The 26361-nt window shown below is 43.9% G+C and overlaps 1 long non-coding RNA gene across 1 annotated transcript; it reads right to left on the reverse strand.

The window, feature by feature from the left end:
• Nucleotides 1–1746: 1746 nt before the first annotated feature.
• Nucleotides 1747–23875, reverse strand: LOC127027974 (uncharacterized). Its single transcript, XR_007767907.1, has 3 exons — nucleotides 23807–23875; nucleotides 2865–2984; nucleotides 1747–1804 (listed from the first exon to the last, which is right to left on the reverse strand). It is a non-coding gene; the product is annotated as an uncharacterized LOC127027974 (long non-coding RNA).
• Between the last annotated feature and the right edge of the window lie 2486 nt (nucleotides 23876–26361).

Genomic DNA, 26361 nt, shown 5'->3' on the forward strand with positions numbered 1-26361 from the left:
CTAAGCCTGTTCTTTTTTTTGGCTGTTGCAGCCCTGGACAGGAACACAAATAGAACATGGCACACAGGACTTCTCCCTCCTCAGTTAGTCAGCCAGCCAGAGCTTTTTGAAATGTTCTTTTAAAGTCACCGACCTAAGGACAAGGAAACAATGGTCTTACAGGTAGCTGTAAGATCTCCCACAACCATGGGCAAAGGGAACTCCCCTGCAACCACCTGTCTTCTCTGTGTGATACTTACTTCAAAATCCTGTTTGTGATTCACGGGCCCGTTGTCCATTTCTTCTGGTTCGCGTGGTCTTGTTGGAGAATGCCTTCGGATCTTTTCCTTATTGTCCCCATGCACTGGTTCTTCTGAAGTTGGCATTTTGTTCTGGTTTTCCATTTTCGCAGACAGCATTGCCTGTCTTGCAGTACCATGCAAAGCCCAGAGTCTTCCCCAGTAATACTGCATGGTCATCCTGTTGGACTGGGCCCGGATGCGGGGGCCTCTCAGTCCAGCTCAGAGGATTAGTCTCTTTTTTGCATGACAGGGTTTGTGCAGGGGTCCCTTGGTGGGCCTCCTAAGAGGGGTTCATAGCCCTTGGGCATGTTGCAACCTGTCTGTGCCCACCCACCCCACCACCCCCCCGCCCTCTTGAAGGTCTTCACCACTACCACCCCAGACATGTCAGAGCTTGTTCTGCAGCCTTGTAAAGTGGGAGGCCCCAAACCTGCCTTTTACTTTTGCTGAATTACGTTCTATTCACATTTAAACTTTAATCATTCATGCCATTAGCTCTTATTAAAGAATGTTTTATCCATTTTATACCTATGCATTACAGATATATATTTAATTTCTATATCTTTATAAATGTATATATACACACACATATATATAAATATATCTATAAAATAGTGCATCTATGCATAAATAAAATATATATTTATTTATATTAGGATCTTAGAATGATTTGGGTTGGAAGGGACCTATAGAGATCATCTATTCCAATCCCCCTGCCATGGGCAGGGACATCTTTCGCTAGATCAGGTTGCTCAAAGCCCCCTCCAACCTGACCTTGAATGCTTCCAATGATGGGGCATCCACAACTTCTCTGGGCAACCTGTTCCAGTGTCTCACCACCCTCATCGTAAAAAAATTTCTTCCTTATATCCAATCTAAACCTACCCTCTCTCAGCCTGCTCTGAGTCTTATATTTTCAGCAATTAAAATTATGCAAATCTTGCTGGGCTTTTATTCCTGCCCTCCATCTTTGTGACCTTGGTCAGGTTTTCTGACTGCTTAGTCAGAAAACTATTGTGAAATTAACAAAAAATGCAGAAAATGTTTAATTATTCTTTGCAAAATGCCAGTGAACAAAATTCCTGCCTCTGTTTACTCAGCACTCCAATTAAGATTTCCTAACTTCTTAGCTTTAGAATCCATTTTTAAAGATTATGATAGACTAAATTAAGTACATTTGTCTTGTGCTTTTTATGGTTGAGAAAAGAGTTTCCAGCATACATCATCACCATAACAAGCCATCTTGTTTCCTTTCAAGACAGTGCAATGTTTAATTCCAATCAACCTTTTTGGCTCAAGCAATAGGAATCTTCTCAAAATTATGACCTTGTCATCATGATTTATGGTTCTCGTTTCAAGGTCATTCCTAAACAGCATTGGTCCAAGAACAGCATGTGGTTTTTCCTCATGAATGTCACAAGGCAATATTTCCCCCCTTACCTTTTCCATGCTCTTGTACTCCACTGCTATTTCCCAGAAGTAAATATAGTTGCCATAGTCCACTGCCTGGACAAAATATGGTTCTAGAAAAAAGACAAGACATCCTATCTAGGCACCATGTACAGCATACAGCATGCAAGCACACTAAGGCTGTAAAGAGAAGCCAAATAGATTCACACTAAACATCCAAAGGTTAAACTTCCACATTAGCCAAACTTGCTCAGTTTTCAGAACAGGTAACATAGCCACCACAGAAAAAATCAGTGTCTAGGATGTTCAGGATAGCTGGGGCTGAATCTGTGGAGAATCCATGCAAGTAATTAAGTACTTGCCACTAAAATGTCTGCCCTGCACAGTGGACAAGGAAAGGTAAAGAGGCAATATATAATGGTATTTTTGAGGGGTCCCAATAAGGCTCTTTATGGCCTGAAGGCTGTGTGTGGAGGGAATAACAAACCATATAATTTTATCTGCCCGTATATGTCTGTAGCAACAAGCAAAGTAGGACAGCTAAAGTTGACACCTTACAAAACATTTCTGCAAGCAGAAAAAGCCTTCAAACTACGGCTTTGCTCACTGTTTAGAATTGCTCCAAATGTTAATTATTCATAAAACCTATGTGAAAGTAAACAGCACTGTTCTTAAGAATGAGGGTATTTAGAGCACATGAATTGCCTAATTCAATGGCAGCTGTACAGTACCTAAGAACTATGAAATGAAGGCTTTGTGCAATATTTCCATAATTTTATTCTTATTGATGAATCTTAACATCGCAGGACAAATTCTCCATACTTTATAAAGCCTTAACTGTTACCTAATACGGTCCTAGAAAAGGAATTGTTTCAAGCACAGCCCACTAAGTACACTAAACTCTGCAAATTCCCACCTTTTCACCCAAGAGCTGTAAATTGACGGTTTTCAGCTTGGAAAGCTGTCTGGATTATATTCTGCTCTAATATGCTCACAGTTTCTGTCAAGTCAGGAGAAGAGGAAAAGAGAGAAATAAATCAGTGTAAGTAAAAGATGTAATTTAGTTCCTTCTTTTTGCCAGAAAGCTTTGCTGAAATGAAATGGCAGAGGGATCTGTCAGGAAAACAAGATTCTCATCAGAGATGCCACTTTTTGTTTTGTTTGTTTACCTACCTTTCAACCATTTTGAGTCATGTTTAACTGTCTGCAGAGCTGGGGTGTCTCCAAGGCTTCAGTATATGATGGCATCTATTGCAAGGAAGTCAGTCACTGTGGCAGAATACAGCTTTCCCTCTGGGGAAGAAGGAAAGAAGGAACAAAAGGGGAGAAGTGATAGAAATAATATAATTACTTTCTCTCATCAGTCAAATGAGATGGGACAAACAAAATCTTCAGAAACTCCTTAGGAACACTGAAGTGAAAAAATACAATTATGTAAATGGGATGGAAAACTAAACAAAAGTCACCAATTTTTAAAATTATAATTTCAGAAGGATGTTGTGGGATGGTCAGTATCTGGTCACTCTCATCTATTTAAAGTCAGCCAAGCAGGGATGGCAGTGCTTGTGGACAGGGCGCTGCGTTTGCTTACAAGTTAACAGGAAATTCAATTGTTTCTAATTAAATGCAAACAACTGTGTGAGGATAGCATGAAGGAACTGTCCGAAAATCATAGAACTGAGGGAATTCAGAGATAAACTCAGCTTATCTCTGGGAATTGTACCCTCAACTGCTCAGAGCAAAATTTAGCCCTGGAGACTGAATAATCATAGAATCATAGAATGATTTGGGTCGGAAAGGGACCTTTAAAGATCATCTAGTTCCAATCTCCCTGCCATGGGCAGGGACATCTTTCGCTAGATCAGGTTGCTCAAAGCCCCCTCCAACCTGACCTTGAACGCTTCCAATGATGGGGCATCCACAACTTCTCTGGGCAACCTGTTCCAGTGTCTCACCACCCTCATTGTAAAAAATTTCTTCCTTATATCCAATCTAAACCTACCCTCTCTCAGTTTAAAACCCTTGCCCCTTGTCCTGTCACTACAGGCCCTGGTAAAAACTCTTTCTCCATCTTTCTTATAAGCCCCCTTTAAGTTTTGAAAGGCCACAATAAGGTCTCCCCAGAGCCTTCTCTTCTCCAGGCTGAATAATCCCTACTCTCTCAGCCTTTCTTCATAGGAGAGGTGTTCCAGCCCTCTGATCACTTTTGTGGCCCTCCTCTGGACCCGCTCCAACAGGTCCATGTCTTTCCTGTGCTGAGGACTCCAGAGCTGGATGCAGTACTCCAGGTGGGGTCTCACCAGAGCAGAGTAGAGGGGCAGAATCACCTCCCTCAACCTGCTGGCCATGCTTCTTTTGATGCAGCCCAGGATACGATTGGCTTTCTGGGCTGCAAGTGCACATTGCCAGCTCATGTCCAGTTTTTCATCCACCAGTATATCCCCAAGTCCTTCTCTGCAGGGCTGCTCTCAATCCCTTCATCCCCCAGCCTGTATTGATACTGGGGATTGCCCCAACCCAGGTGCAGGACCTTGCATTTGGCCTTGTTGAACTTCATGAGGTTCACATGGGTCCACTCCTCAAGCCTGTCAAGGTCCCTCTGGATGGCATCCCTTCCCTCTAGTTTATCATCAACTGCACCACTCAGCTTGGTGTCATCTGCAAACTTGCTGAGGGTACACTCAATCCCACTATCTATGTCATTGATGAGGATATTAAGTAGTATCGGTCCCAGTATGGACCCTTGAGGGACACCACTCGTTACTGGTTTCCACTTGGACATAGAGCCATTGACTATAACTCTTTGGACACGGCCATCCAGCCAATTCCTTATCCATCTAACAGTCCATCCGTCAAACCCATATCTCTCCAATTTAGCAGCAAGAATGTTGTGGGGGACCGTATCAAAGACCTTACAGAAGTCCAGGTAGATGACATCCGTAGCTCTTCCCTTGTCCACTGATGCAGTCCCTCCATCATAGAAGGCCACTAGGTTAGTCAGGCATGATTTGCCCTTGGTGAAGCCATGTTGGCTGTCTCTAATTATCTCCCTACCTTCCATATGCCTTGACATGTCTTCCAGGAAGATCTGTTCCATGATCTTACTGGGCACTGAGGTGAGGCTGACTGGTCGGTAGTTCCCAGGGTCCTCCTTATTACCTTTTTTAAAAATGGTTGCAATATTCCCTTTCCTGCAGTCACTAGAACAGCTCACAGGAGTAATGCAGCAGTGAGTGAAAAGCTATGGAACATCCAGTAGCTTTAGGAGCAGAGCAGCCAAGAGCAAGCTATAGGCATAGGAGAGAGCCATATAGACTAGGCGGAGTGGGCTGGAAGCCCACTGAACTTCATTCATGAAATTCAAGAAGGACCAATGACAAGTCCTGCACCTAGGGAGGAAGAAACCCTGGCAACAAAACAGGCTGGGGACTGACTAGCTGGAGAGCAGCTCTGCTGAAAAGGCCCTGGGGGTCTTGGCACACAGCAATGCTGAACATGAGCCAGCAGTATGCCCTGGCAGCAAAGGCGGCCAACAGCATCCTGGGTTGGATTAAGAGGAGCATAAGCAGTAAATTGCAGGAAATGATTCTTCCTCTCTACTCAACACTCATTAGACCACCTCTAGAATACCATGTCCAGTTTTGCCCCCCCCAATACAAGAAAGGCATTGACAAGCTGGAGTGAGTTCAGCAGAAGGCCATCAAGATGGTCAGGGGGCTGGAGCACTTGCCCTATGAGGAGAGGCTGAGGGAACAGGGCTTGTTTCAGCCTGGAGAAGGCTTCAGGAGGCCCTAACAGCAGCCTTCCAATATCCATGAGGAGATCATCAAGAAGATGGAGCCAGGCTCCTCACAGTGGTGCATGGTGGGAGTATGAGAGCTAACAGGCATACATTGAAACAAGAAAGGTTCAGACTGGATACAAGGAAAAACTTTTTCATCATGAGGACTGTCAAGCATTGGAACAGGTTGCCCAGAGAGGTTATATAGTCTGTCCCTGAAGATTTTCAATACTTGACTAAAAACCCTGAGTAACCTGGTCTGACCTCATAGCTGATTGCTTTGAACAGGAGGTTGGACTAGACACCCTCTGAGGTCCCTTCCAACCTGAATGATTCTGTGATCATTGACCGCTTCCAGTCACATTAAGGGCTGGATCTGTTCAATGGGCCAGTTGTTTCCACCCTTTCCATACTTTATCTGACAGTAACTTCAAACCTGGATGTGAGAATTTTACAGGAAAGCATGGGCGAGAAGGAAGAGTAGGAAATACCATAGCATCATAGCATAGCTGAGGTGGGACAGCACCTCTAGAGAGCAAGCAATGCATACTCTTGGCAAAAGTGTCCAACAGCATCCTGGGCTGCATTAGGAAGAGCGTTGCCAGGAGGTCAAGGGAGGTGATCCTTCCTCTCTACTCAGCATTGGTGAGGCCACATCTAGAGTACTGCGTCCAGTTCTTTCACAAGAAAACATGGACATAGTGGAGCAAGTCCAGTGCTGGGCCAAAAACATGTTTAAGGGTTTGGAGCATCTGTCCTACAAGAATGGGCTGAGAGAGCTGGGACTGTTTAGCCTCGAGAAGGCACAGCTTGGGGAGATCATATCAATGTGTATAAATACCTGATGGGGGGAATAAAGGAGACAGAGCTAAACTTCTCATTGTCTCGTCTCAGGATGAGAGACAATGGGAACAAACCGAAATACAAGAAATTCCATTTAAACATAAGAAAAAAATCTTTTATTGTGAGGGTGGTCGAACATTGGTCACAAGAGGTTGTGGGCTGATGACTAGAGGAAAGCTAATGTCCCTCCTATCTTCAAGAATGGCAAGAAGGAGGACCCAGGGAACTACAGACTGGTCAGTCTCACCTCGATCCCTGGGAAGGTCATGGAGCAACTAGTCCTGGGAACCATTTCCAGTCCCATGAAGGACAAGAAAATCATCAGGAGTAGTCAGCATGGCTTCACCAAGGGGAAGTCATGCTTGACCAACCTGATAATCTTCTATGATGAAGTGACTGGCCTGGTAGACAAGGGGAGAGCAGTGGATATTGTCTACCTTGACTTCATTAAGTCTTTTGACACTGTCTCCCATAAGATCCTCATAGACAAGCTGATGAAGTATGGGCTGGATGAGTAGACAGTGGGGTGGGTTGAAAACTGGATGAATGGTTGAGCCCAGAGGGTGGTGATCAGTGGAACAAAGTCTAGTAGAGGGCCAGTAATGATAAACTGTGGAATAGCTTCTGAAAGTTTAAAAAAACTTGATCCCTTAACTCATGTCCTTATTAATGATGGAGCAGAATACAAGTGCCCGATCATTTATGTGGAATGCCCTACACATAAGATTGAAGATTTTAATGGGCTAATGTAAAACAATAGTGCAAATGAAATCTGGTTTATTGGTGGAAACTCTATATGCTTTGAGGGAAAACAATGCATTGGTTATGCAGCTCTAAATATGAATAAGGATAAAGTACAGTGAACACTGCCAGGCAGACATTTGATTAGGACAAGAGGGGATGGAAATCAGGTGATGGAAAGCTCATTTTAAATAAGAATTGCTGGGTGTAGTGATCCTGATCAGGAGACCGTTGAGGAGTTAGTGAGCCACATAACAGTTAACCTGAGTAGGCCCAGGCTTGTGCTGTGCTGTGCTGCATGTACAGCTTGGCCTTCAGGCCTGTGTTGTGCTGCACAAATCCCTTGGCCGTAGGATAAACTCAGCCAGCTCATTGTAACAAAGGAGCCTGCAGGCAGCTCCCACTTGGTACTGGTGATTACGCCACTTGCATGTCTTTGCCTCTATCTAAAAGTGCAACAAGAAGTTCTCATGTGAACATCCTTTAGGAACAGAGTTGTTTCCTTGTAAGGAAATTATATATTAGCTCGAATGACCAAAAGGGAGAGCTGCTCTCTCCATGGACAGGATCTCTGCAGTGCGCCGTGGAAAAAACCATCTAGGCTCCAACCGATGCTGCATGAAAGCAAGGTGTCCAGCATCTGAAGGAATGTCAGATTTACTCACTATCTATATTCCTCTCCTTATTCTGTCTTATTAAAGCAGTTATTAAGCCATTTGTTGTCAGGCCTTTCTTACTGAGATCCAGAAAGAACCCTACAGTATCTCTCTCTCTCTCGCCCCCACCTTCCCCGGTACAGAACATTTGGCCTCATGGACAGGATCTCAATAAGAAATGCCGGTTTGGAAGAGGGATAACAGGTATCAGGAAAAGCTTGAGTATGTGCCAGGCTGGCCCAGCAAACAGGCATGGGGGCCAGTCACACAGTGTTTAGTCCAGGTGACTCCCCTGGTGAGTTGGGAAACTGAGAAGGAATTACCCCATGTCCCACCCCTGAGGATATTAAGAAATGTTTAGAGAAGCAAGATGTAGGATGGGGCAGAGGACAACGAGTTCTAAGTAGTATCTGGTTATTGTTCACTTGTCTTTGGTGACTGAGAGACCCTAGAAAGTGAACAAAAGAAAACAAGGGCATTGCAGGCACAGCTGGAAAGTTTGGAGACCTGGTTGTGCTTGGATAAACTGGAAGCCCAGGCACAGTGGGAGACCCTAGAAAGTTGTGGTGGATTGACCTTGGCTGACTGCCAGACACCCACCCAGCCACTCTCTCACTCTTCCTCCTCAGCAGGACAAGGCGGGGGGAAATAAGATGAAAAAGCTTGTGGGTCGAGATAAAGACAGGGAGATCACTTACTGATTACCGTCATGGGCAAAACAGGCTTGACTTGGGGAAAACAAATTTAATGTATTGACAATTAAAATAGATTTAGATAGTGAGAAACAAAGATAAAAATTAAAACACCACCTTCCCCAAACCCCTACCCCTTTTCCCCAGGCTCAACTTCACTCCTTCATTCCCAACTCCTCTACCTCCTTCCTCCCATCCCGAGTGGCACAGGAGGGATGAGGAATGGGGGTTTAGGTCAGTCCATAACAGTTCCTCTCTGCCACTCCTTCCTCCTCACACTTTTCTCATGCTCCAGCGTAGATCGTCTCCACAGGCTACAGTCCAACAGGAAAAATCTGCTCTAGCGTGAATTCTCCACAGGCCACAGTTCCTGCCAGGAACCTGCTCCAGCATGGGCTCTCCATGGGCTGCAGTTCCTTCAGGAAATATCCAACTGCTCCAGCGTGGTCTCTTCCACAGGCTGCAAGGAAATACCAGCTCTGGTGCCTGGAGCACCTCTTCCCCCTCCTTCTCTGATCTTAGTGTTCACACAGTTGTTTCTCACACTTTTTTTTTCCTCACTCCTCACCACTTGTGCAGCATTTTGCCCTTTCTTAAATATGTTTTCTCAGAGGTACTACCAGCTTCACTGATTGGCTCAGCTTTGGCCTGTAGTGGGTTCGCTGCGGAGCCGGCTGGAACTGGCTGTGTCGGGCACAGGGCAGCCCCTGCTCTCTTCTCACAGAGGCCACCCCTGCAGCTCCCCCACTACCAAAACCTTGCCACACAAGCCCAATACAAAAGTGAATGGAAGAAAACAAGGGAATTACAAGGACAGCTGGAAAGTTTGGAGACTCAGTTGCGTTTTGATAAACTGGAAACCCAGTCACAGGGGGAGACCCTAGAAAATGAACGAAAGAAAACCAGGGAATTGGAAGCACAACTGGAAAATCTGGAGACCCAGTTGTGCTCACATAAACTGGAACTGCAAGCATAACTGGAAAATCTGGATACCTGATTGTGCTCAGATAAACTAGAAGCCCAGGTACAAGGGAGGCCCTGGAAAAATGAGCGAAAGAAAACAAGGGAATTGCAGACACAACTGAAAAGTTTGGAGACAAGGTTGTGTTTGGATTAGCTGGAAGCCCAGGTATAGGGGGACATGCCAGAAACCCAAGTACACACAGTGAGGAAGTGGCAGAGTGCCTTCACTGGGCAATGAGTGCATAGGGGTTGAGTAGTTAGTTACTCCTGTGATTATTGGGACGGTGACAGTGGGGATTCCTCTGCCAAAGAATGAATTGAAGGGTCCAAGGACAAAAAAGATAGAACAATCCCTGTGCGCCCTTTGCTTATCAACAAAGCAAAAGGAACCCCGAGGGCACCGCAGCATACAATATCAGTGTGAGATTACAATCAGATGGAGCTGCAGAATGTGGCAGACTCCTATCGGCAGAAGCCCAGGGAGAGAATAGGACAGTGGTTACCGCGAGCGTGGGACCAAGGAGGGGATAGTGTACAACTGAGCCCCCAAGAAATGACGCATCTGGGAGCAATTTCCCAAAATCCAATGGTGACACAATGATTAAAAGGGGCTCGGGCAAATGGAAATGTGAGTTATTCTCTTTGGGAATGGTTGCGGGGGGGCAGTAAAGACACAGCATCCATCCCCATTTGTTGGAATGATAGCACAGTGACATGGAAACATATAGATATGTACTGGTTTTGGCTGGGATAGAGTTAAATTTCTTCATAGTAGCTTGTATGGGGCTGTTTTGGATTTGTGCTGAAAACAGTGTTGATAACACACTGATGTTTTAGTTACTGCTTCCACAGCGTCAAGGCCTTTTCTGCTCCTCACACTGCCCCTGCCAGCAAGTAGGTTGGAGGTGCACAAAAAGTTGGGAGGGGACACAGCTGAGATAGCTGACCCCAACTGACCAAAGGGATATTCCAGACCATATGATGTCATACTCAGCAATAAAACTGGGGGTGGAGGCTGGCGGGGGGGGGGGGGGCGCTGCTCAGGGACTGGCTGAGCAATTGGTGGCGAGCAATTGTTTTCATTTGCATTGCTTGTTTTTCTTGCGTTTTATTTTCCTCTCTCTTTGTTGATTTTTTTCCTTAATTTTTTTTTTTAATTTCTTCTTTTAATTATTAAACTGTTTTTATCTTAACCCACGAGTTTTTCACTTTTACCCTTCCGATTCTCCTCCCATCCCACTGGGGGGAAGTGAGCAAGCGGCTGTGTGGTGCTTAGTTGCCGGCTGGGGTTAAACCACGACAGTCCTTTTTGGCACCCAATGTGGAGCTCGAAGGGTTTGAGATAATAACAGATTTGATCAGAGCGTATTAGAAGGGATTTATAATTATTATATCTGTTAATAGTTGTGGGTCATGATATTGATTTATATGTTCTTGATATTAGTTTATCATCTGATCTGTGCCATGCTCCCTTTTTTGCTGTACATGTTAAAGACTGGTGTTGGCTTTTGCAGTTTGCTGTGCTCTCTAGCACTTAGTGATGTTTTGCCCGGGAGATTTATTATTAAAACACTGACCTTGAGCTTAATCTGGTATTTGGGCTCTGTACTGAAGCTATTACTGTACTTCAGGTATCATCGCATGGAGACAATTAACAATTATACTTCTTCCTCCGAGAGGTTTTTTGTGGAGGATATACAGAATGGCACCTTCACCACCTTCTTCCATGATGTTTTCTCCCTCGTTACAATAACTTTTCAGTATCTTGAACATCCTTGGGTAACCAAAATACTTCTATTGGTATTTCTTAGGAATATTGTTTCGGCTTTTTCTAAGGCTAACAAGCTATTTAGGAATATGACCCAGGCCCTGCGGCAGTGTGGTTATGGGTGGCAAGACATGTGGGAGAATATGGGCAGGTATCTAGAAAGGTTTTCACCTCTGATGGTCTGGGACTTCACCCCCAAACAAGTGCAGGATCCTGATGAAGCGATAGAATGTTTGGAAAAAAAAAAAAAAAAAAAAAAATACCCTAGCTATTCCAAAGAGGTGCAACTTATTGCACTGTGCTGGGGCCTGGCCTGTATCTACCGAACACGGCTCAGTACTATTCAGCACCCTCAAGGAGAAGAGAGGGTCTCTGGATCTGAAAACATACCAACAGACACTGTGGCTAAACCAGAGACCCAGCCTTCAACTATATCAGTCACCTCTATAACTAAAAAGAAACAATGGAAGCAGAAGTCAACTCGTTTAGTAAGGGAGGAAGAAGCTTCTCCTAAGAGGGAGCAGGAGGGAGAATCAGAAGAGGCAGCCTGTTCTGCAGCAGAGCAGTCACAAGAACAGGAGGAGGAAGAGACTGAAATCATAAATGAGACAGAAACCACCCGATCCCTATCCTTAAGTGAGCTGCAAGATATGCGAAAAGATTTCAGCCGTCAACCAGGCGAGCTAATTCTCAGCTGGTTACTCTGATGCTGGGATATTGGGGCCAGTAGTCAGGAATTAGAGGGTAAGGAGGCCCGGCAGCTGGGATCCCTTTCTAGGGATAAGGCCATTGACAAAGGGATTGGAAAAGGGACACAAGCCCTCAGCCTCTGGAGGTGACTCCTGTCAAGTGTGAAGGAAAGGTATCCCCTCAAGGAAGAACTTGCAAATTCCTGAAGCAAATGGACCACCATTGAGGGAGGTATCCAGTATCTGAGGGAATTAGCTGTGGTGGAGGTGATCTATAACAACCTGGATGACAACCAGGTATCCAAAGACCCAGATGAAATCCGGTGCACGTGGTCTGTGTGGTGAAAGTTTATACAAAATGCACCGACGTCATATGCCAACACCCTGGCGATAATGAGCTGGACAGATACGGAAGCACCAACTGGTGGTGTCTGGACTGGCCAGACAACTCCAAGAATAGGAAGATAATCCCGCTTCCTCCCTACGGACCTGCATCACGGCTGTGGAGAAACTGTCCCAACAATTGTCCCAGCAATCAAAGAAGGATGAGTCTTCCTCACCACCACGTGCAAACCTGTGGTTCTTCCTGCGTGACCAGTGGGAGGACATGAGGAAGTGAGATGGTGAACCTACCTGGAGACTAGAAGCTCGAGTACAGGAATTACAAGAAAAAACAACAGCCAAAAGGCATCCATCCAGGAAAATTACTGCTCCAGTGTCTGTTGGGCAGAGAAGAAGGGCTGATCATACTTTTGACCCTGATGAAGGGACTTCTGGTTTGCAGTTACAAAAATTGAGTAATGAAGGCTCCAACCAGGAATAGAGGGGCCCTGCCTTTGGCCAGGTGGAGGAAAGGGACAACCGGGTTTATTGGACTGTGTGGGTTTGATGGCCTGGCACATCAGCCCCACAGGAGTATAAAGCTCTAGTGGACACTGGTGCACAGTGTATGCTGGTGCCATCAGATTACAAAGGGGCAGAATCCATCTGTATTTCTGGAGTGACAGGGGGATCCCAAGAACTGTCTGTGTTGGAGGCTGAGGTAAGCCTAACTGGGAATGAGTGGCAAAAACACTCCATTGTGACTGGTCCGGAGGCTCCATGGATCCTTGGCATAGACTACCTCAGGAGAGGGTATTTCAAGGACCCAAAGGGGTACCGGTGGGCTTTTGGTATAGCTGCCTTAAGTACAGAGAAGATTATACAGCTGTCTCAGAGGATCCTTCTGTGGTGGGGTTGCTGCAGGTTAAAGAACAGCAGGTGCCAATTGCTACCATGACAGTGCACTGGCGACAATATTGCACCAACTGAGACTCCCTGATTCCCATCCATAAGCTGATTCGGTGATTGGAGAGTCAAGGAGTGATCAGTAAGAACTCATTCACCCTTTAACAGCCCCATATGGCCAGTGTGAAAGTCTAATGGAGAATGGAGACTAACAGTAGACTATCGTGGCCTGAATGAAGTCACGCCGCCGCTGAGTGCTGCCGTGCCAGACATGCTAGAACTTCAATATGAACTGGAGTCAAAGGCAGCCAAATGGTATGCCACAAGTGATATCGCTAATGCATTTTTCTCAATCCCTTTGGCAGCAGAGTGCTGGCCACAGTTTGCTTTCACTTGGAGGGGCGTCCAGTACACCTGGAATCGACTGCCCCAGGGGTGGAAACACAGCCCCACCATTTGCCATGGACTAATCCAGAATGCACTGGAACAGGGTGAAGCTCCAGAACACCTGCAGTACATTGATGACATCATCATATGGGGCAACACAGCAGAAGAAGTTTTTGCGAAAGGGGAGAAAATAATCCAAATTCTTCTGAAAACTGGTTTTGCCATAAAACAAAGTAAGGTCAAAGGACCTGCACAGGAGATTCAGTTTTTAGGAATAAAATGGCAAGATGGACATCATCAGATCCCAATGGATGTGATCAACAAAATAGCAGCTATGTCTCCACCAACTAACAAAAAAGAAACACAAGCTTTCTTAGGCATTGTGGGTTTTTGGAGAATGCATATTCCAGGTTATAGTCTGATCGTAAGCCCTCTCTATTGAGTGACCCAGAAGAAAAACGATTTTGAATGGGGCCCTGAGCAACAACAAGCCTTTGAACAAATTAAACGGGAGATAGTTTGTGCAGTAGCCCTTGGGCCAGTCTGGGCAGGACAAGATGTGAAAAAAGTGCTTTACACTGCAGCCAGGGACCATGGCCCCACCTGGAGCCTCTGGCAGAAAGCACCTGGAGAAATCTCTGGTTGACCCCTAGGGTTTTGGAGTCGGGGATACAGAGGATCTGAGGCCCGCTATACTCCAACTGAAAAAGAAATATTAGCAGTATATGAAGGAGTTCGAGCTGCTTCAGAAGTGGTTGGTACTGAAACACAGCTCCTATTAGCACCTCAGTTGCCTGTGCTGGGCTGGATGTTCAAAGGGAAGGTCCCCTCCACACATCATGCAACTGATGCTACATGGAGTAAGTGGGTTGCACTGATAATGCAACAGGCTCGAATGGGAAACCCCAACCTTCCAGGAATCCTGGAAGTGATCATGGACTGGCCAGAGGGCTGAAACCTGGGAGTCACCAGAGGAGGTGACTCATGCTGAAGAGGCCCCACTGTATAATAAACTGCCAGAAAACAAAAAGCAATATGCCCTGTTTACAGATGGATCCTGTCATATTGTGGGAAAACATCAGAGGTGAAAAGCTGCTGTGTGGAGTCCTACACAGCAAGTTGCAGAAACTGCAGAAGGAGAAGGTGAATCGAGTCAGTTTGCAGAGGTGAAAGCCATCCAGCTGGCTTTAGACATTGCTGAACGAGAAAAATGGCCAATACTCTATCTCTATACTGACTCATGGATGGTGGCAAATGCTCTGTGGGGGTGATTGCAGCAATGGAAGCAGAGTAACTGGCAACGCAGAGGTAAACCCACCTGGGCTGCCCCATTGTGGCAAGATATTGCTGCCCGGCTAGAGAACCTGGTTGTGAAAGTACATCATGTAGATGCCCATGTACCCAAGAGTAAGGCCACTGAAGAACATCAAAACAATCAACAGGTAGACAAGGCTGCTAGGATTGAAGTAGCTCAGGTGGATCTGGACTGGGAGCATAAGGGTGAGCTATTTATAGCTCAACGGGCCCATGACACATCAGGACATCTAGGAAGGAATGCAACATACAAATGGGCTCGTGATCAAGGGGTGGACTTGACCATTGACACCATTGCACAGGTTATCCATGGATGCAAAACGTGTGCCATAATCCAACAAGCCATGTGGCTAAAGCCTCTCTAGTATCAAGGACGATGTCTGAAATATCAATATAGGGAAGCCTGGCAGATTGATTATATCACACTACCCTGAACCTGCCACAGCAAGCACCATGTTCTTACAACGGTGAAAGCAACTTGGCTAGTTAACACTAGAGGATCTGCCAGTCGACCTGGCCCTGCCCAATCAAAATCCCTGCGCATTGTAGAAGGAGATAAGGTCCCCATAGTACATATAAAGAATTGGCTGGGAAAAACAATCTGGGTTATTTCTTCCTCAGGAAAGGGCAAATGCATTTGTGGGATTGCTTTTGCTCAAGGACCTGGGTGCACTTGGTGGGTAATACGGAAGGATGGGGAAGTCCCATGTGTACCTCAAGGGGATTTAATCCTGGGTGAAAATAATCCATGATTTGAGTTGTATGATGGCAGTGTTTGTTACACGATGCTGTACGTCACCACTGCTGTGGCTGCCATATATCAAAGGTATTATAGCAGGAACCTCTTGCTGCTAGCTAGGCTAGAGGCAAGAGGAGGAATTCATTGCAGTGTTAAAACTTAAGGCCTGGTCCAAAGGGAGCAGGGGTGGAGATTGTAATGGATCCACCTTTAAATTGTTGTAACCCATGATATAGGAGGTACTACAGCAGAAACCACCTGAACCAATGGAGGACGAGCCGCCCAAGAAGCAGTGCAAGCACAGCAGTGATACGACTTGAGCTGGCTTTGGTGCCCAATAACTCCATGCAACACACCACCTCTCCTGTCCTGAGTGACCACCATAACAGATGGAGCCCAAAGTCATGGACTAAATGAACTCAATGGACATTTTATGGATATTTATGGACATTTCACAAACATTTTACAGGGGAAAGGATGGTTAATGATGATGTATTGGATAGTGTGGGACCTGAGCATGACATAAATGGTACAGAATAAGGGGTGGAGAATGTGCTGGTTTTGGATAGGATAGAGTTAATTTTCTTCATAGTAGCTAGTATGGGGCTATGTTTTGGATTTGTGCTGGAAACAGTGTTGATAACACAGGGATGTTTTAGTTACTGCTGAGCAGTGCTTACACAGAGTCAAGGCCTTTTCTGCTTCTCAGACTGTCCTGCCAGCAAGTAGGCTGGAGGTGCACAAAAAGATGGGAGGGGACACAGCCAGGACAGCTGACCCCAACTGACCAAAGGGATATTCCATACCATATGATGTCATGCTCAGCAATAAAACTAGGGGGGAGGTTGGCAGGGGGTCCGCTGCTCAGGGACTGGCTGGGCATCGGTTGGTTGGTGGCGAGCAATTGTTTTTCATTTGCATCACTTGTCTTTCTTGGGTTTTATTTTTCTCTCTCTTTGTTATTTTTTTCCTTTTCCTTACAATTTATTATATTATTATTGTTATTATTATTAAACTCTCTTTATCTCAACCCATGAGTTTTCTCACTTTTACCCTTCCGATTCTCTCCCCCGTCCCAACAGGGAGGGGGAGTGAGTGAGCAGCTATATGGTGCTTAGTTGTCGGCGGGGGTTAAACCACGACATCATAGGAAAGACTACTTTCCAAATGCAATGACATTTGTTATCTGTATTTAATATTAAATAAAATTAACATAAAATCTAAATTATGCCCCCTCAACATTTTTTAATTAACTACATGCTGTTAATCAATAAGCTCCATCCTGACATGAAAGAATTAAGCTTGGCTTTTTTACAGTCTTAAAGAAAACTAGAGTTAAAAAGTAAGAGAGTCAGGATTCTATGTAGATAAAGAGATATTGATACTGTTCACTCAAAGGTTATCTATATGAAAAGAATGTAAGTGGTATTTTGTGCAGAGGCATGTAATCAATAAACAGTCCACAGATCATATTACAAGGGCTCTGAATCAGGATTGTCATTGTTTAGGTTATAATAAAATTACTACAGGTTATCTTCACCATTAATTAATATAACTATTGAATCTAGGCACATCCTATATATAAAAAAATAATTATTCAAATATCTTTAATTTAACAGCATATTGACATTTTAATTATATATTGGTGTTAATTTAACACCAAAAGGTTCTTTAAGATTCTTTCAGCTATAAGGTTTTCGGCTCTTAAATCTCTTCAAATGTCCTAGCTGTTTCAGATATCTTTTGTTTAAAGGGCTAGGTTTTTTCCTGCCAATTCAGCATCTTTGTATTGCACAAAGTCTCCTTATACTCAATATAAATGCCATAAAAATGGAACTTGGTGATGATACTTAACATCCTGTCCACCAATTATTCTTTGCTATTTCCAGATGGAGTAGTGGCCCTGTGGGGCCAGAATACCCTACAGAGAATTCCCAGCTCTTGATAAATGTCAGCACTACAAGGGTTAAACTAGAGCATGAGGCAGTCTGTGTTCCTCCACTGATCTGTCCCCACTGGGTGTCTGGATGAATGCAGCTGAGAATCTAGTCCATCACACAATAGCTCTAGTGCTCTGAACTCTGAGAAGCTGCCTTGAAAAATTAGATGTGGCCTCTTTTATTGAAAAAGTAGATCAAGGTCCTGGGGCAATGACAGTTTTTCCCTGTTTGAGTAAGGCAGGCCTCTATTGCTCACTGCAGCCTGTAAATGGATAGCCTGACCTTAAATCTATGCAGTTGGACAATTACAGGTCAAAGATACCTACTGTTTCCTGCAGCCACATTTTACATTTGATGAGCTCTATTTTACACTTTACCCTTCTTTTACTTCTACATTTGGAAATGTATTTAGAAAGAAAAGTTCTGTTGATAGTTGTCATAACCAGGAGTTGTACACTGAGACAATGTCTTCTATTATCAATACTGTCTTTTTTTGCTACTAAATAAATGATAGATCTCTTGGCTCTTGGTTCAAACCTTGCTACTCATGTTTCCACTTCTGCTAGTTAAATCTCAAATCCATTGCTTCTTACAGTTTACTGTTAGTGAAGTGTAGAAACATTTCGATTTCTGGACAATTTGTTAGCTCCAGTAATGAAGTGTAGGCATTTCTTTATGTGTGTGGCACAGGCAGTTGGCATGTGCTGGAATACCCCCTCCATTGTATTGATTTCCTGATCCTTGCCCATCTTTCACAGTGAAAAGTGCTCCTCTCCTTATAATTTCAAAAAGATCTTATAAAAAAACCTGAGTAAATGAAATGGGGGATTTTTTTAATGTGAGGTTTGAAATAAAGACTAGCCACAGAGAAGACACACTCAACCACTGCCTTGTATTTTATTACAATCCCTTTTTTTTATTAAAATTGATTTAATGATATGGCCCTGCCCATGAACTTGGTTTCTGTTATCTTTTCTGCATGCCTAGGATTAGCACCCTCTCTGTCTCTTCATTCTTGTTCCCATACAAACTTACAAAAACATAATGAAAACAAGTTTGAAGAAAGTCTGTTGTCAGAAACATCCTTCCAGCATTCTTCTTTCATCAATTTTATATACAATTTCAATTTTATTAATTAGCATCTAATTTTCTACTGCCACTGCTTAAACTTGGGGATGCAATCCGAGATGATTAGCTGTCTCTAGCCCTGGGAACAGACAGCTTGTACATGCAAGACAGACAGAACAGAGGAAGGATCAGTATCATTTCTCTGGACAAGTCTGTCATGTTCCCTTAGTCCTGAATGCACAGCCCTCTTGTATACATGTCACAGGATACCCGCGATTCCAACATGGTGAGGTAATCAACCTTCTGGCACGTTTGCGAGTTATTAGCCTGGTCTTGTGATACAGATAACTGACCATTATAAACTCTACCGAGAATTTCTCTCCCAGTTAACTGTTAACAATGGTTTTCTGGTACTTATCTGATACGGAGCTAAAGAGGTGGTCCACAGCAGAGGAGCCTGGTATACCATGATACCATCTAGGCTGAACTGACTACAATGCAGCTGCTTCTTTGATTAGCCTAACACATTTTTAGGATCAGTCAGTTCCTTCTAAGATTGCTAGAACTATGATAGGAATCAAATACAGAGTATTTGCTTCACCTTGAAAATCCAAACCCTCCCCTTCAGACCTGCAAACACTGACTCTAAAGATAGTCTTGACAAATTTTGTGCCACTTTAAATCCTCTTCTGAATTATTACAAAATGCCAGCAAGATAATAATGACTTCTCCCTGTTTCGTCTGATAAAACATGCTTGGAATCTTTTGGATCCTTGCATATATCAGCATATAACAACATTTTTTGTAAAAATATACTCTGCAAATGTACTTCCTGGTGCAAAATTCACCCTTCCTGTGATGAATGCCCGTTGTTGAATTTATGCAAAAAGTCTGAAACTTTGCTTTACCATGGATTTTTTTCTCTCATTTCATGTCTCCTTGTAAAGTATCTTGTTAAATCAGCACTTTACATTCTTTATCATAACTGTACCTGAAATTTCACATAATTCTGTCCCACCAGAGCAGAATCTGCCCTAACACTTGCAAACTCTCCAGAGACAAGCATTGTCAGTACTTGGCAAACCTTTCAAGTAGTGATAATCACAGTAAAAATTACTAATGCTGCCACTTGTGTACGATAAGAAATATCTTCTAGAGTCAGATTTTGAAATGAACAGCCCTTGGGCTCCCCAGTAACACAGTCCTCTCCATATAGATCAGTTGATTATTGCTAATGATGTCTAGGAATTCTATATCAGAGGAAGGGCTGCAGCTGTTAATAGTTAAGTGTAAAACAATATATTCTACCAGGTACAGTATCTACAGCAGCATTCTTGACATCCAAATAATACACAACGAGCAAGGATAGGAGACAGTAGAGAAGGGCCAGCAGGAATGAGGGGCAAGGTCAGTTACTCCTGAAGAAAATCACTTAATTTTCTTCATATAGGCCTCTCTAGAAGCTGTATGTATCTACTCCCTACTTTGTTAATAGGACTACTATAGAGAGACACATTACTACAGTGCTATTCAAAGTGTACAAGGTAAAGCCTTGGAACATTACATTCCACACAAGGAATTTTATTATTACTGAGGGAGGAAGACTAAATACAATGGCAGCAGACTACAAGGTTAGGAAAATTGTTTTGACAAAGGTGAGAAACACAATTAAATCACACTAAAAACACAGTAAGAAAGAAAACAAAACATAAACATACTCTGGAACGTGTTCTTTTTTGTGGAGGAGATGGAGAGGAAAAGGAAAATGAGGGTGCAGTTTGCCCAATCAAAGCTGATTTTTTCATTCTGTAATACCAAGGGCAGATTCCTTAATGTCCAAAATGAAAGTGCCACTGGGATGGCAACACATAGTTCCCACTCTATGGGTTGCACAACACATTTTCATCTTGGCAAGAAATGTGATGCAGCTTAGAAACAAAAATCCCAGAGTATATTTAGCTACTAAAGCTGTAGCACACAAATGCCATATTCCTATGAGTCAATCCTTTTAAAGAACCCCCTCTTCACATCCCCACAGGTATTCTCCAGGATGCCTGCACTGAATTAAAAATGAAGCATATAGGTGGATGTGACATCATCAAAGCACCCGTGTAATAGAAAAGAAAGCAGCAAGTGGATTCTGTACAGTTAGAGCAGTCAGTGAGAAGTCATTTTTGAGTGCAAAAAAAGAAAGAAAACACTGTCCAAAGGATTAAAGACAGTCAATGAAGAACACCACAAAGCACTTTGCAAAACAAAGAGAAAATATTAAAAAAAAGATTCTTTTTTCTTTGTGAATGCGTGAAAGTAAAAGAAATCACAGCAAATGTGAAAACAAAATCCTTATAAAAGGATAGTAAGCTTAACATTTTCTGATTTAATTTTGCATAGGAACTCTTTCCTTTGCCCTTTTAAAACAACAAATCGGTAGTAATTTTGGAGCCAATAGGCTCTGGGCAAGGCAAGGAGTAACAGCACACAAGCAGATGGTAATGGCAAACAACTGTGCAGTCACCTCTGTGGCCATTGTTTTGATTGTGTGTAGACTGCTACCAGCTTTGTCAATATTCATAATTAGGCACCAAGAACGCTTGATATTTAAGTGACCCTGTCAAGTGCTATTAAGGATCTCTGGTAGCCATCACTTTCTGTCAGTGAATTGAAATGAAAATGATCAGAATCCAACAACTATACATTTATTAATATTTTTACTGCATGTTCCTCTAAAAGCTGCTACTGGCATACAAGATGCTTTTAAAAGCTAGCCTTCCATCTATTAATCACTGCTTTGCAAAAGATTTGTGAAATACTGAACCACACATAACATAGTGCCATTAAAATGCATATACATCTCTGCATTCCTCTGGGTATATTAAGGGCCAGATCTTTCATTACTGGTGATTCCTGACACAGCTCCCTGACTGATTATAGCAGAAGAGCTGGGCTCAAAGTAAGCTAGCTTGCTTGCTTCCTTCCTTCCTCTGCTTAATGACACGACCTTCTCTAAGGGTGGAGGAGAGAAAGACTTCACTTTCTTTCAGAAGAGGGAACATTGCATTTTTCTAAAAAATGTCCTCTCATTTCAAGCATTTTGAATACCAGGTATTACCAAGAGATGGGACAGAAAAACAACATTACTTTTTGTCTATCAGCATAGTCACTCGCTGATTTATTGCTCAAAGGAAAGAGGAGTGATAGGTAAATCACAAGCCATCTTTATAAGAGCATGCAAGTTTCTTTGCCTTCCCTCCTCTATATACCATAGTACCCAGAAATTGCTTTTTCTGAATTGCCCTTCTGAAGCTGAAGAGCAAGGGCAGAGGAATAGGGTTCAGATTCAAAAGATGAGGCTGGTATCTCAAATTGAGCTTAAGTAGGAATTAGGAATCTGAGCTTTTCTCTTCAACACCCTCAGTCCTTTGCCCCCTAAGTTATGATTTTGAGCTTGGGTATTGCAACCACCTGAAATTCTGCTTCTGCACAGGCTCAACAGCCCACAGGTCTGCAGGGTGCTGAGGACCTCTATGCTTAACTCACATCTAAGCCTGATCAGGTTCTATAAATTCAATTTGTTGCCTTATATTTGCAGTTATTCTCCCAGAAAGTCTATGGGATCAAGCTCTGGAAAAAAAAAATTGGAACTGTAGCCACTTCTAAAACTTAGCTGAGGGAAGAAGAGGAAATGGCAGTTTATCCCTTTTTTTACAGGAAGAGCTAATAGCTAGAAGGTGGGAGACACAAGTTCACATCTTCTGCCTGAGGGAATTCAAACCTTTGTATCCCATTTCCTGCCACCAAGTCTAAAAGTCAGGGCTACTAGATTAATTGTTACCATAGCATCTCAGGAAAGTTTACTGGATCTCCTGCCCAATTTGACCAGTCTCCTCAGCTAGAAAAGTGCTTCAGGCTTCAGCTCTGCTGGGACAGCCAGGTGATACACATTGCCTTCACGGTTCCCAGCTGTGAGGGCTCTTTGCAGTCAATCCTGGAGAGTACAGGAAGAAATTCAGGATATTCCCAGGACTGTGGGAGACACTGTGTGCCTGGGGCAGTTGTGAATTCTAGGCTCTGTGAATTCATAGTCTGCATTCAGACTGCCATCAGCTGTTTGTGCAGCTCTGCTAAAAGCTGTTCTGCAGCGTTAAGGTGCTCATTACCCCCTGCTGAAAGTCTCCACAGTAAATGTAGAGAATTCAAGATTTGGTGGGTCAGACAGAGGGGAAGGAATATTATTTAGTAACCTAGTAGTTTGGGCAAAAAACTCATAGCAGGAGGTCTGGCATGGTAGTAGCTTTTCCAAGAACAGCTGACGCTTTTATCTAATGATTTTTTCATGTAAAATGCATGAACAATAAAGATTGGAATCCACATTTCAATTAATATTTTAAGTGTTTTATATAAAGTATTCATAGTAGCAAGGAATGAAGCTCATGTGTGTTCTCATCCCTGGTGAGTGCCCTAACCACTCAGCAAGTGAGTTTTGCTCATACTCATCCTCCTTCTGGACCACTGAGTATTTAATTAGTCCATACAGAGAACATCTTCAACAGAGAAGAGACTGAAAGAACAGACCTAAGAACACCCTGAAGAAGAACAAAGAGTCAAATCTCTCTATGCAGAGGAGCTATTTGAACCTAACTCCCCTACTTACAAAGGAACCATTTTAACCTCTTTGAGATACTGAGTAAAAGGAGCTGAAAGAATGATGGAGGGCCATGATGGAATAGTGGAACACCACCATCCTTGTTTAGGGGAAAACTCCTTTTCTAAGCACGTTCAAGTGGCATGTTTAGGCAATTCTCCACCTAATTCTCCTCATGTATAGCAAAGGAAGACTGGAGGCCAAATGACACAGGGTTGTTGTGTATTAGACAGAAGTGTGCTTCAGCACAGGGCTGAACACTGAAACATCACCACAACCCTAACCTTTTGGTGCTTTAAAAACGCAACACAGAATCTCTCTCCACCAGCAGTGTCGTGGTTTAAGCCCAGCCAGCAACAAAGCACCATGCAGCCGCTCGCTCACTCCTTTCCCCCCGGTGGGATGGGGAAGAGAAAATACAGCAAAAAAGCTCGTGGGTCAAGACAAGGACAGGGAGGGATCACTCACCACTTATGGTCACAGGCAAAACAGACTCGATTTTGGGGAAAAATAAACCAATTTAATTTGTTAACAACCAAATCAGAGTAGAATGATGAGAAATAGAACCATATCTTAGAAACACACCTTCCCCCCACCCCTCCCTTCTTCCTGGGCTCAGCTTTGCTCCCAATTCCTCTACCTCCTCCCTTTCCTTTTTCACTGACCTCGGTGTCTGCATGGTTGTTTCTCTCACATCCCACTCCTCTTCTGCTTCTCCCATCTTCTTCTTCCTCTCCTTCTCTTTTTACTGTAGCTCTTCTTCTTCTTCTTCTTCTTCCTCCTCCTCCTCCTCCTCCATCTTCCTCCACCTTTTTACTCTCTCCCTTTTTACTCTCTTCCTCAGCAGTCTTTTTTCCCCTTCTTAACTATGCTATCACAGAGGCGCTACCACAGAGGCGCTACCACAGTTGCTGATTGGCTCGGCCTTGGCCAGAGGCAGGTCCAAGTTGGAGCCAGGGAAGCTTCTAGTAGCTTCTTCCCATTGCTGATTGGCTTGGCCTTGGCCAGAGGCAGGTCCGAGTTTGGAGCCGGGGAAGCTTCTAGCAGCTTCTCACAGGAGCCACCCCTGTAGCCCCTCCCCCGCCACACAAACCCAACACAAGCAGTCACCTAAGTATCTTTTGAAATATGCTAATGATCTCCTCAGCCCCCATTCTCAAAGGTATTTGATGCTCGAATGTCATTGAAGACAGTGGGACTTAGGTTCAGTTACTAGGACTTGCGTTAGTTTAACTCCACTGAGTTAAACTTGTGCAGACCTTTGTGCTTCAGTACCTCTGTCTGTCAGTGAGAGACAGAAATAATGTGAAATTAGCTAAGATCTGTTGTACTGCCCTGGGAATTTAGACAAAAAGGTAATATAAAAGTACGTCCTTAAGAACAATGGAAAGCCACAAATCTTCCATTGTCAGACAATGGGGAAGATCAAGTTTAAAGAGTTAAATCCCCACTGTCTCCCTCCTTCCTATCCACATGCACAACACACTGCAAAGGCATACACTACTATTTGTTTTGTGTGGTTTCCTTAGGCAGTGAATATAGAATCATAGAATCATAGAATCATTTAGGTTGGAAAAGACCCTTAAGATCATCGAGACCAACTGTAAGCCTAACACTGCCAAGTCCACCACTAAACCATGTCCCTAAGCACCACATCCACACATCTTTTAAATACCTCCAGGGATGGTGACTCCACCACTTCCCTGGGCAGCCTGTTCCAATGCTTGACAACCCTTTCGGTGAAGAAATTTTTCCTAATATCCAATCTAAACCTCCCCTGGCGCAACTTGAGGCCATTTCCTCTTGTCCTATCACTTGTTACTTGGGAAAAGAGACTGACACCCACCTTGCTACAACCTCCTTTCAGGTAGTTGTAGAGAGCGATAAGGTCTCCCCTCAGCCTCCTTTTCTCCAGACTAAACAACCCCAGTTCCCTCAGCCGCTCCTCATAGGACTTGTTCTCTAGACCCTTCACCAGCTTTGTTGCCCTTCTTTGGACGCACTCCAGCACCTCAATATCTTTCTTGTAGTGAGGGGCCCAAAACTGAACACGGCATTCGAGGGGCGGCCTCACCAGTGCCGAGTACAGGGGGACAATCACTTCCCGAGTCCTGCTGGCCACACTATTTCTGACAGTGTCTTAGTGACCACATATCAGGATCTACCTGAGGAATGTCAGTGAAATCATCTGTGAAAGACAAGGCATGAATGGGAAACAAAGCTAACGTTGGGTCAGCATTTCTCCATTGCATCTGATAGTAGGATCCTATTTTAAGAACTGAATTCAGTAAATAGAATCTGTGTTTGGGCTTGTGGTGGGTTGACTCCAGCCAGCAGCCAAGCACCACACAGCTGCTCACTCATTCCCCCTCTCCATCAGCAGGATGGGGGAAAGAATTGGAAGAGCAAAGGCAAAAAAAGGTTCATGAGTCAAGATAAAGACAGTTTAATAAGTGAAGGAAAGAGGAAGAAAAAACAAAACAAGCGATGCAAAGGCAATCACTCACCACCTCTCACCAGCAGACTGATGCCCAGTCAGTCTCCAAGCAATGGCTACCTCCCGAAACCCCCCTCGCCTCAGTTTTTACTGTTGAGCATGACCTTATATGGTATGGAATGTCTCTGGTCAGTTTGGGTCAGCTGTACTGTTCCCTCCCAACTTCTTGCTCACTCCCAGCCTACTTGCTGGCAGGGTGTGGGGTGTGGGGGTGTGTGTGTGTGTGTGAGGAGTGGGGGAGGGGGGGCAGCATGAGAAACAGAGAAGGCCTCAACACTGTGCAAGTACTGCTGAGCAATAGCCAAAACACTGGTGTGTTGTCAGCACTGTTTTAGCCACAAATCCAAAACATAGCCCCATACTAGCTACTATGAAGAAAATTATCTCTATCCCAGCCAAAACTAGCACACATGGACAACATAATTGACTCATTGTAGAAGTGACAGAAATTTTCAGGATTCAAGGCATAACCCAACCTCAACTGACATGGGTAACAGGGTAATTTTCCTTATGAAAGATCTTTCTATAATCCAAGGACAGTTCTATTCTTTTACCTAAGGTATCTGTGACTGGCTGCTGCAGCAGTCATGTTACCAGCCTAGACAAATCGTGAGTGGGATGTGAGATGCTATCTTCTTTTTCCCAGTGAATAGATAAGATGCATCACTGTTCTTTTGTCTGAGTGTTCAGATAATGCATGCTCTTTATTACGTTTGCTGAAGT

Source organism: Gymnogyps californianus, unplaced genomic scaffold (assembly GCF_018139145.2).
Source record: "Gymnogyps californianus isolate 813 unplaced genomic scaffold, ASM1813914v2 HiC_scaffold_114, whole genome shotgun sequence".
Classification (NCBI taxonomy): domain Eukaryota; kingdom Metazoa; phylum Chordata; class Aves; order Accipitriformes; family Cathartidae; genus Gymnogyps; species Gymnogyps californianus.